Source organism: Cebus imitator, unplaced genomic scaffold, assembly GCF_001604975.1.
Source record: "Cebus imitator isolate Cc_AM_T3 unplaced genomic scaffold, Cebus_imitator-1.0 Scaffold247, whole genome shotgun sequence".
NCBI classification, from domain to species: Eukaryota; Metazoa; Chordata; class Mammalia; order Primates; family Cebidae; genus Cebus; species Cebus imitator.
In genome coordinates this window covers 1,014,351-1,026,467 of record NW_016107562.1, presented here as the reverse complement: position 1 = coordinate 1,026,467, position 12,117 = coordinate 1,014,351, and positions in this window count along the sequence as shown.

Below are 12,117 nucleotides of genomic sequence, written 5' to 3'. Positions count from 1 at the left end.
TTCCCAATTTTAATTTATTGGTTTAAAAAAGCAAACATGACATGTCTGTGTTTCCATATTTAAAAATCTGTGTTGAAAGAGCAAATAAACCAACCAATCTAGTTCTGTCATATGGCTTACTTCTATTGCCCTCTACTTTCTTTTCTTGGTTTGGCAAAGGCTATTTATTAAGTATTCTTTAAAGTTTTTATTGAATTGGGCTTGCTGTTTCTTCTCATTGGAAATTCAGCATGTTATTATTCTGCTGTACCAGTAGCCAACCAGACTGAGATCAGACCATCATCCCTCAGTCCCAACAGATCCCTGTGTTATTGGAGCACTTTAGAACCATTGTCAGTACAGGTACAGTTTATGCTAGGAGATGCATGTTGAGTCAAGCTCAGCTCAGTTCTGGAAAAAAAAAAAATCTGTAATGGTTAATGTATCAACCTGACTAGACCATGGGATGCTCAGGTATTTGGCAACAACGTGTTTCTGTGAGGATGTTTTGGAATGAAATTAACATTTAAATTTGAAAACCGAGTAAAGCAGATTACCCTCCATAATTGCCCTCTTTATCAGTTGGAGGTCTGAATAGAACAATATGACGACCCTCTTCCAGGTAAGAAAGAATTCTCCCGCTAGATGGCCTTTGAACTGAACTTAGTCCTTCCTATCTGATGGCTTTCAAACTGGGTAACTGGATCTCCTTGGTTCTGCAGAAGCTTTCTGGCCTTTGGACCCCAACTAGGACACTGGTTTAGCAGACATTAAACTTGCCAGCCTCCATATTAAATTCCTTTTAATAAATCTTTTAATATATATTCTATTTCTCTGGAGAACTCTGACCAATACAATATTCAATTGTTAATTTATCAAAGATAAAACAATTGTTCCATTTCCTTTTTCAAAATTACTTATATCCTTAGAGTTCCAGAGACAAAAGCTTTGATTCAGTAAGTCTCTAAGTCCTTTTCTCTATAAAATTCCCTCACAAGGCTATACTTAAGACTGATGGAAATGAGATTTAATCACAAGTCTCTCTAGTTTCCGTGTTACCAAAGCTCCACTATAGGGTCCAAACACTGAACAAAGACCTGTCAAGCTGTTGGCTATTATACAAAGCATAAATCTGATAGGGGATCTGAGATGGGCATAGTCAGGACTGCAGTAGTGAGAGAAGTCAGTTCAACTCCCCCTACTTACAGACAAAGTGAAGAGCAGCATTCAGTGTCATTCAGGATCTGGATTTTCACTGACAGCTGGATCTTGATGTTCTCCTGTTAAATGAAAAAAATTCAAGTACCAACAACCAGATAAAACCACTCTGTTACCACAATGATTCAAGACAAAACAAGGGCTGAGTGTGGTGGCTCATGCCTGTAATCCCAGCAATTTCGGCTGGGGGCCAAGGTGGGAGGATTGCTTAAAGCCAGGAGTTTGAGACCAGCCTAGGCAACAAAGCGAGACCCTGTCTCTACAAAAAATAAAAAGTTAGCCAGGTGGGTTCCTATAGTCCCAGCTACTTGGGAGGCTGAGGTGGGAGGATCACTTGAGCCCAGGAGTTTGCAGTAGCTATGATCACCACTGTACTCCAGTGTGGGCAACAGAGCAAGACTGTCTCTAAAAAACAAAACCAGACAAAACAGACCAATCAGTAATAATCATAGCTTAACATGATCCCAAAATAACCACTTTGAGTGACTTCTACTTCTTTGCCAATTACAGCTTTAGCCTCACTTCATTCTTCCCACCTTCTAGATAAAGAAAAATACAACTCTGCAGGCCAAATCTGTTTGCTACAGCAGTTATGGTCAGAATTCCGCTGTTACATACAGTCTGGCCATTTCCCATTTGTTTATTGTCTCTCACACTTAAATGATGGGATTTCACAGAGAATTAAACTCTTATTCCTGAATTCAGTAAACGTGATGTGTCCACCATATTCCAGGCACTGTAGTGGATAGTACAGATATGAATCCAGCATTCATGAAAATAGAGGAGAACACATGGGAGGGGAATCTGGATCGAATCTGAGAACTTGATAAGGCATATCAGATGGAGTAACTCCTAACCCAGGGCTTTAACAACCCTTGTGTCAGAATGGTTTAAATATATATATATTTTTTTTCTGAGATGGACTCTTACTCCATCACCCAGGCTGGAGTGCAGTGGCGCGATCTCAGTTCACTGCAACCTCTGCCTCTCGGGTTCAAACAATTCTCCTGCCTCAGCCTCCCGAGGAACTGGGATTACAGGCATATGCCACCACGCCCAGCTAATTTTTTGTATTTTTCGTAGAGACAGGGTTTCACCATGTTAGCCAGGATGGTCTTGATCTCCTGACCTCGTGATCTACACGCCTTGGCCTCCCAAAGTGCTGGGATTGCAGGAGTGAGCCACCACATCTGGCCAGTTTAAACATTTTTAAAGAGTTAAACAAACCAAGAAGAATATATGAATGAGACCATATATAGCTCGCAAAGCCTAAAATATTTTCTATCTGGCCCTTCCAAAAAAAGTTTACCAATTCTATTCTAGAGAAAATTAGGATACTCAACCATAAAATTACCCTCACTTTGTGATAGGAGCCAATGCAGAGCAAAGCCCCATATCACTGAATGCTCTCCAAAATTACCTTACCTGAAACCAAAATTAAGTCTAGTCTAACACCTTCTTACAGAAATATTGCACAGATACACATAATATGTGGTCTCCATTATAGCAAACAGCCAGTAAACTTTGTTTGACTAAAAAAATGTGTGTTAAAAGCCGGTGTCAGCAAACTAGAGCCAAATTCTGTGATCTGTTTTTGCATGGCCTAAAAGCTAAGAAAGATTATTACTTTTTTTTTTTTTTAATTGAGACAGAGTCTCACTCTGTTGCCCAGGCGGGAGTGCAATGGTACAATCACAGCTCACTGCAGCCTCAACCTTCTGGGCTGAAGCAATCCTCCCATCTCAGCATCCCGGGTAGCAAGGGACTACAGATGTGTGCCACCATGCCCAGCTAATGTTTATTTTTTGTAGAGATGGGCTCTCGTTATGCTGCTCAGGCTGCTCTCAAACTCCTGGGCTTAAGCCACCCTTCCACCTCAGCGTTCCGAAGTGCTGGGATACAGCTGTGAGCCACAGCACCCAGAAAGCTTTACGTTTTGAAGAGTTGTTTCAAAACCAATACAGAAAAATGCCTGACAGAGCCCTTATGTGGCCCACAAACCCTAAAATATTTAGCTGTTTACAGAAAAGAATTTGCCACCTCCTGCTCAAGAACTGTGAAGAGTTGAAGATTCTATTCTCCTTGCAAGCTGATGGATTAGTTTGCAAGTTTCATGAATGCTGACACAGAGACAACACACTTGGATCAACAATGAGGGGCTTTATTACTAAAAGCAGTCACCAGACTGTCAACATATGTGAACTGGTTTCCTGAGCCCCAGTTCCAACAGGGAGGCAGGGAGGGTCAGATAACATCAGTATACAATGGGTCACTTTTTTGTTTTTTGAGACACTGTGTCACTCTGACCCAGGCTGGAGTGCAGTACCACGATCTCAGCTCACTGAAGCATTGATCTCCCGGGCTCAAGCAATCCTCCCACCTCAGCCCCAGGGAAGTAGCCGGGACCACAGGTATACATTACCAGGCCTGTCTAATGTTTGTATTTTTTGTAGAGACGGAGTTTTGCCATGTTGCCCAGGCTGGTCTCAAACTCCTGGATTCATGCAATCTGCCTGCCTTGGCATACCAATGTGCTGGGATTACAGGCATGAGCCTCTGCACTGACCCACAGTGGGTTATTTTTTAAGAGAATTACCCAGGGCCAAAGGTTTGGGAACAGACATTTAGCAAGATGCAATCAAATCAGTCCCCGTCACCTGGTGAATAAGCAGTATTCATGCTGTTGCAGAACTTTTCCTTAGTTCAGCTAAAGACGAGGTTCTTTTTCCCACAGCCATGAAAATTCAGGCTCGCAGACGATTGGAACGGCAAGTAAGATAGGGTTTAATTGGGTGAAATGGAAGAAAAGGAGGAAACAGGGACTCTTGCTAGGCCAGAGTCCCTGCTAGGGCACTTCCTATTCAGCAGTTCGAATCCCAGGTTCCACATAGAAGAGGTGGGGCCAGGCTCACCGCTGCTGCAAACCTCATCAACTTCCTGAGGCTCCACCTCAGTGAGCAGGCTGGTTGGAGTTTCTCCAGGGACCTCTTCCCACCTGGTTGTCTCAATGCTGCGGCTACCTATGTGATGAGCTACAACAACTACCCAGAATCAGGAGAAAGATAGCTCTGCAACTTGGCATCCTCTGCAAGAACATGCAGGAATGCTCAGGGCCGGTGGTGAACCAACTCTGCCTGCAGTGTGCCCCTGATGATATTTGTTTGCAAGTCATTGACACAAGTGAAGTTTCCACCAAGATTCAGCTGAGACCTTGCTGCTGCAGGCCAAGATCTTCAATTCTCTAGTGTGGACGTCACATCTGGCATCTTGTGTCTTCTCCTGATCAAGGCCCCCAGGCACACAATGAGGAGGTAAGTTCATACTGAACTGAGCTCCAGTATTTTGTTGAAGTTCTTTGCATTGAAATTTATTTTGTTTTCCTAGGAACGAGGTGTCCTGGCATCCTTCCATCATCTGATCAGACTTGTACAGTTCCTTGACAAAACTGTTGTCTAGTCTTCTAGCAGTTCCTTTTATGGTCTGTCTGCTTATCTAGTTGTCGATTAGAGGAAAAGTCTACAAGAAGATACCAGGCAGAGGCCCTACGATTCTATCCTTTTGCTGGCCCTGGGGGCTGGGAAGTTCAGAAGGTCTCTTCAGACCACTCTCTTTGAACCAACTTTGTCTTGAGTCTCCATTAAAAATTATACAAAGCTATCCTCCTTAGTTTTGTCTTTGTGTTCATACTTTGTTTAATTCTATCTGCTTGGAATCAGGAGGCCTGTCCACCCCACGTTTGGCGACCATTAACCGTTGGCCAATTTATAAAGACATGAGTTACACAAATGTCATTTTAGGGAACATTGCAGTACTCATAGGGCCCTCTTAATTAAAACCTGCTTTCTGCTTGACAAAAACCTACTTCCCTTATGTTTTCACACTATGATGTTAACTTGTATGTTTCTCTAACTGGTACAGTTTTACCAGAGACAATTTGGGATTACGATACCCACTTTAGCTGTTTTTTATATGAATAAGATTGTTCATATGAGAGGTGCTTTTGAACAAAAAGTGAGGAAGCCTTCATGAGGAAATTTTGTTTGTCTAATAAAGAGAGAGAGTATTTCATTTAACATAGGAGACAACAATTCTTTGTGTTCTTACTTTGAAGATTAGTAAGTGCTGGATTTTTCACTGTATGGCTGGATAAAATTGTCAAGGACCCAAGTTATTCTTTAAATCAGGTATTATAACACTCTTTTGTGTGTGTACGTGTTAAAATGAGTATTTTCATATCTAAACTTTCTCTTTTCTCTTTTTTAGAGGAAACATAATTAGCCTTTTAAGGTGGTAATTTTATATTTGTCTGAAGTCAACTCTCCCATTTTGTTCTCTTTCTCTTTCTGTATTATTCCTTTCTTAGAAAATTCTGAGGATTAACAGATCAAAAAACAAAACAAAAAACCAAAACATTCAATCATTGTGTGCTGACTCTAAGAATACATAGTTTAGATAAACAATCACGTAAAAGCAAACAAAAAAGTCATTAAAGTACTCATTTTGGCAGTACCTACACTAAAAAGGCCATCAAACTCTTTGTGTATATTTTGTGGGCCCTGACTTTACTGGATAGCCCTTGTTACCATACTGACAAGGCCTTAGTTATTTCCAAGATAAAATAAGAACTTTTAGCATGATTCAGAATCTTTAAATTTTAATAACATATAAAAGTAATGTCAATACAATATTTTGTTTGGAACAGGACCACAGTTAAACTTCTCATGATTTAAACTTTCTAAACTTCTTACGTTGGTTTTATGAGTTAAATAAATAACATTGCTACTATGACATGTTTAAATATATATATATATAAATGTATATATGTATATACATATACGTAAGTAAAACATTTTTAATTGTATTCATGAAATGCAAGAGTAATATCTTTTTTAAGGGTAAATTTTATAAAATTATTACAATGCTACAAATAAGTATTTGCTGTGCTTATGTAAATACTTAAGCACAGTATTTACGTAACCACAGTAAATTTCAGATCCGTAACTACATTCACGACATTATACAAATGATTAATAAATAATGTTTTGAAGCCTGAAGAGTTTCTAAGTAAAAAAACAGATATGTTTATTTCCATATGTAAGGAATTTGGAAGTTGCCATTCTATCGTAACATTAAATAAAAAAAGTGGACAGATCAACGTTTCTTGGATCGTGAAAGAGGTGAAGACACAGGGCAAACACTGCCCTCGAGATTGAAGAGAGAGACAGGTGAATACAGGGATTCACAGCTTACCTGAGCAGAGACTCGTGAGTGGACATGGCCACAGGAACCAGTGCCGGGATAATAACTTCTAAACTGTAATCAATGAATTGCTGGAGCTTAGTGTGGACAAGTCTGAGAGTTAAAAATTCTAGGGGGAGCCAGTCAAGTGGGTGGAGGGGACTCACAATTTTGTGACTCATTGCCAGGAGCAAACTTGACTTGGTTCTCACAGTAAGTATGTTAGGAAGATCCCTACTTGTTTTTAGCAGGGGGAGGGAAAATGAATCATTCTGAAATAGACTAGAGCACTATGTTCTTCTTAAGGCCTGCCCTCAGCAAAAACTAGTTAATTAGAGTCCAACCTGCTGGGGTTTCTTTCAGAACCTCACGGACTTGGGGGAAGGAAATCACCAAGTCCTGCTGTTTTATCTACCCTGTCCCAACTGAGGGTGATGGCAGGAGGGAAGTAAGTCCACAGTCCAGAGGCATAGACTCGCTAAACGACTGTGAGCTAATCATAGAGCTGCAGAGCACTTCTCCTCCGCAGCTTACCACCACCTTACTAAAGACTTATTTACAGCAGCGACTTTCACCTGGTAGATCACATCCAGCTATTGAGAAAAAATTACACACTGAAAAAAAACAAAAACACAAACAGAATTTGAAGAGACAGAGCAAGCCTCAGAACCAGATATGGCAGAGATGTGGAATTATCAGACCAGGAATTTAAAGCAATGATTAATATGCTAAGGGTCTTAGTGGATAAAGTAGACAGTATGCAAGAACAGATGGGCAATGTAAGCAGAGGAATGAAATTCTAAAAAAAAAAAAAGGCCGGGCGCGGTGGCTCAAGCCTGTAATCCCAGCACTTTGGGAGGCCGAGGCGGGTGGATCACGAGGTCAAGAGATCGAGACCATCCGGGTCAACATGGTGAAACCCCGTCTCTACTAAAACTACAAAATTAGCTGGGCATAGTGGCACATGCCTGTAATCCCAGCTACTCAGGAGGCTGAGGCAGGAGAATTGCCTGAACCCAGGAGGCGGAGGTTGCGGTGAGCCGAGATCGCACCATTGCACTCCAGCCTGGGTAACAAGAGCGAAACTCCGTCTCAAAAAAAAAAAAAAAAAAAAAAAAAAAAAAAAAAAAAAAAAAAAAAAAAAAAAAAAAAAAAAAAGAGAGATTAAAAAAAAACACTGTAAGAAAAATGATGAATGCCTTTTGTGGGCTTATTAGTAGAATGAAAATGGCTGAGGAAAGAATCTCTGAGCTAAAGGATCTCTCAACAGAAAACTCCAAAACTGAACAGCAAAGAGAACAAAGATTGAAAAAACAGAACAGAATATCAAGGACTGTGGGACAAATACAAAAAGTATAATGTACACATAATGGGAATATCAGAAGGAGAAGAAAGAAAAAGACAGAATAAATATTTGAAACAATAAGATTCTTAAATTCTTCAAATTGGCTGGGAGTGGTGGTTCACGCCTGTAATTCTAGCACTCTGGGAGGGCACGGTGGGTGGATTACCTGAGGTCAGGAGTTCGAGACCAGTCCTGGGCAATATGGTGAAACCCTGTCTCTACCAAAAATACAAAAAATTAGCTGGGTGTGGTGGCGAGCGCCCATGATCCCAGCTACTTGGTAGGCTAGGCAGGAGAATCGCTTGAACCCAGGAGGTGGAGGTTGCAGTGAGCCACGATTGCACCATTGCACTCCAGCCTGGGCAACAAAAGTGAAACTCTATCTCAAAAAAAAAAAAAAAAATTCTTCAAATTAACCTCAGATACCAAATCATATATACAGGAGGCTTGGAGAACACCAGGCAGAATCAGTGCCCAGTAAGCTACACCTAGGCACATAATTTTTGAACTGCAGAAAGTTAATTTAAAAACTCCTGGGTAAAACCAGATAAAAAACTTACCTACAAAGGAAAAAATATTTTATCTGACTTCTTAGAAATCATGCAAGCTGAAGAGAATGGAGTAGAATATTTAAAGTGCTTAGACAAAATTCCCCAACCAACCTAGAATTCTGTACCTACTAAAATTATCCTTCAAATATGAAGGAGAAATAATCACTGTCTCAAAGTAAAATTGAAAAATTGTGATACCAACAGATTTGCCTTGCAAAAATGTTAAAAGATGTTCCTTAGAGATAAGACAAGTAATGTAGGTCAGAAACTCAGCTCTTCATAAACAAAGGATGAAAGAATGTATTTGATTATGTATGTTTCGGTATATATCTTATGTATATACGTGTACATATTCTTATGTAAGCTTTTGTCAAGTAAAATGAATGACAGCAATGACACAAGGCACAGGAGGGAGGAATTAAGATTATTTTGTTGCTACAGGTACTCATACTACCTGTGCATATCCTGTTATTTGAAAGTAGACTTGGATTATTTGTAAATGTATATTGCAAACTCTAGAGCAACAACTAAAAAAACAAAACAAACAAGCAAAAAAGAAGTGGCCAGGTATGGTGGCTCATGCCTGTAATTCCAGCACTTTGACAGGCCGAGGCAGGCAGATCATGAGGTCAAGAGATTGGGACCATCCTGGCCAGCATGGTAAAACCCTGTCTCTACTAAATATACAAAAATTAGCTGGGTGTGGTGGGACCTGCCTGTAGTCCCAGCTACCAGGAGGCTTAGGCAGGAGAATCGCTTGAACCTGGAAGGTGGAGGTTGCAGTGACCTGGGATAGTGCCACTGCACTCCAGCCTGGTGACAGAGTGAGACTCCATCTACATAATATGCTAAGAAAGGAAAGAAAATACAATAATTGGCCAGGCATGGTGGCTCACACCTGTAATCCCAGGACTTTGGGAGGCAGAGGCAGGCGGATCATTTGAAGTTAAGAGTTCGAGATCAGCCTGGCCTCTGTCTCTACTAAAAACACAAAACAATTAGGTGGGCATGGTGGCACACACCTGCAATCCAGCTACTCAGGAAGCTGAGGCAGGTGAATGGCTGGAACCTGGGAGATGGAAGCTGTAGTGAGCCGAGATTGCACCACTGCACTCCAGCCTGGCGACAGAGCAAGACTCCATCTAAAAAAAAAAAAAAAAAAAAAAAAAAAAAAAAAAAAAAAAAAAAAAAAAAAAAGAAAGAAAAAGAAAATACAATCATATAAAATGCTCAGTTAAAACTGCGAACAGCTGGGTGTAGTGGCTCAGGCCTGTAATCCCAGGCTGAGGCAGAAGGATTGCTTGAGCCTAGGAATTTGATATCAGCCTGGAAAACAAAGTGGGTCCCTGTCTTTATGAAAAACTTAAAAATTAGCTTGGCGTGGTGGTGTACACCTGTGGTCTCAGCTACTTTAGAGGTTGCAGTGAGAGGATCACTTGAGCCCAAGATTTTGAAGCCTCAGTGAACTGTAATCACACCACTAGGTTCCAGCCTGGATAACAGAGCAAGACCCTTGCTCTAACACACACACACACACACACACAGCAGAAAAATTGTGGCAGACATAAATAGGAACAGAGAACAAGGGCAACAAATAGAAAGCAATAGCAAATACAGTAGATATTAATCCAACTTTATCAATAATCACTTCGAACATCTATGGTCTAGCTCCACCAATTAAGAGATTGTCAGAATGGTTCAAAATATGAGACCCAACTCTACGTTTTCCACAAGAAACCCCCTTTAAACGTAAATATGCATATAGGCAAAAAGTAAATAGAGAAAACTACATCATGCTAACACTAATCAAAAAAAGTAGGAGTAGATATATTAATTTCAGACAGAGTAGACTTCAAAGCAAGGAAAGTTATCAGGGATAAAGAAGAGCATTACATAACGATGAAGAGATCAATTCTCCAAGAAGACAGAACAATCCCTAATGTGTACGTGCTTAACAACAGAGTCAAATCACATAAGGCAAAAACGGATGGAACTACAAGGAAAAATAGATGAATCCACTATTATAGTTGAAGACTTCAACACCCCTGTATCAGATACCAGAAGGCAGAAAATCAATAAGGGCGTAATTGAACTCAACACCACCATCAGTCATCTGGACATGGTTGACGTCTACAGACTGCTTTATTCAACAACAGCAGAATAAACATTCTTCTTAAACACACATGGAACATTCGCCATGACCACATTTTGGGCCATAAAACACACTTTAACAATTAAAAATCATAGAAATCATGCAATGTCTACTCTCAGTATACTTCTAAATAACACGGGTCAAAGAAGAAATCACAAGATAAATTTTAAAATATTTTGAGGTACAAGAAAATGAAAATATAACTTACCAAAATGCATGGGAGGAAGCAAAGTAGTGTTTAGAGGGAAATTTGTAGCATTGATTGCATATATTAGAAAAAAAAGGAAGACCTGAAAATCAATAAACTTCTATCTTAGGAAACTAGAAAAAGAAGAGTAAATTAAATCTAAAGTAAGCAAAAGAAAATAAATAATAAAGGTTAAAGAATAAACTGGTAAAACTAAGTTAAAAAAAACAATAATCACACCAAAAGCTGGTTCTTTAAAAAGATCAGTGAAATCAATGAACCACTTAGCCAGGCTAAGAAGAAAGGACACAAATTACTAAAATCAGAAATAAAAGAGGGAACATTTCTACAGATCCCACAAACATAAAAAGGATAATAACAAGTACTGTAAGCAACAATATCCCACTAATTTCATAACCTAGATAAAATGGAACCCCTTGAAAGACACAGTCTGCCAAAACTCACACAAGAATAGACAATCTGAATAAGTCTGCATAGACTAAAGACATCAAATAAATAATTAACCTTCCTAAAGTACCCAACCCATAATAATTCCCAGGAGTAAACTATGGCTATGTGCATGTTGTTGTTTGCTTACTCTCTGGATGGACTGAGGCTTTTCCTTGCTAGGGAGCTGTAACTCCACACACTGATCTTCCTAAAACTGTTTTTTCAAAACAGGTCAAGGAATTTGGTTATACCATTCACAAAGTTGCCTCTTTTTTCTTCTGATATGGTAAAAGAAAACAATCGCATAGGATGTGTTTGGTTGGCCATGTATAGTATATTGAATTTTCCTTATCCGTCTCTAAACCATGCCAAGGACACCACTGAGCCTTCTGTGTGCCATTAAAAAAAAATTGGGTAGTCTGAAAGTGTTCTTAGTTCGGACCATTTGGGGTTTCTGTCAGAGTAACTTTCCCATTTACATCTTGGAACAGAGCCTTTTGTGTATAGCCCTTCGGGATTGGCGGGGTGAGGGGACTGGGATAAAAAAAGCCATCATCCAAAGAATGGAGCGGGAGGATCAAAATTTAGGATATTTTATTGACCTGCTAGACGCGTTTACCTTATCTTCGTATTAAGCCCATTTTCTTCATTAACCAGTTGATGCTTTGCGAAGCCATATCACTTGACCAGAGTCAAACAACAACTAACAAACAGCAGTGCCCAGATTTTTTTTTTTTTTTTTGCTGGACTCGGTGTTTTCCATTCAAAACCAACAAAAACCCAAAACTCGTTCTTTTTCACATCAAAAGCAAACACCAAACCCGAACCCAAACCCCAAGGGCCCCACCCTTTCAAAAGGGCTTCTCCGGATCACTAAGTCCTAGAGGTCTTTGGCTAGGCCTGGGTCCGATCTAGACAGGAGGCTAATTCCAGTGTTCCGCAAATCCTCGCCAAGCTCCATCCCGGCCAAAGCAGGGACGCGGGAGCCTCTGGTCGC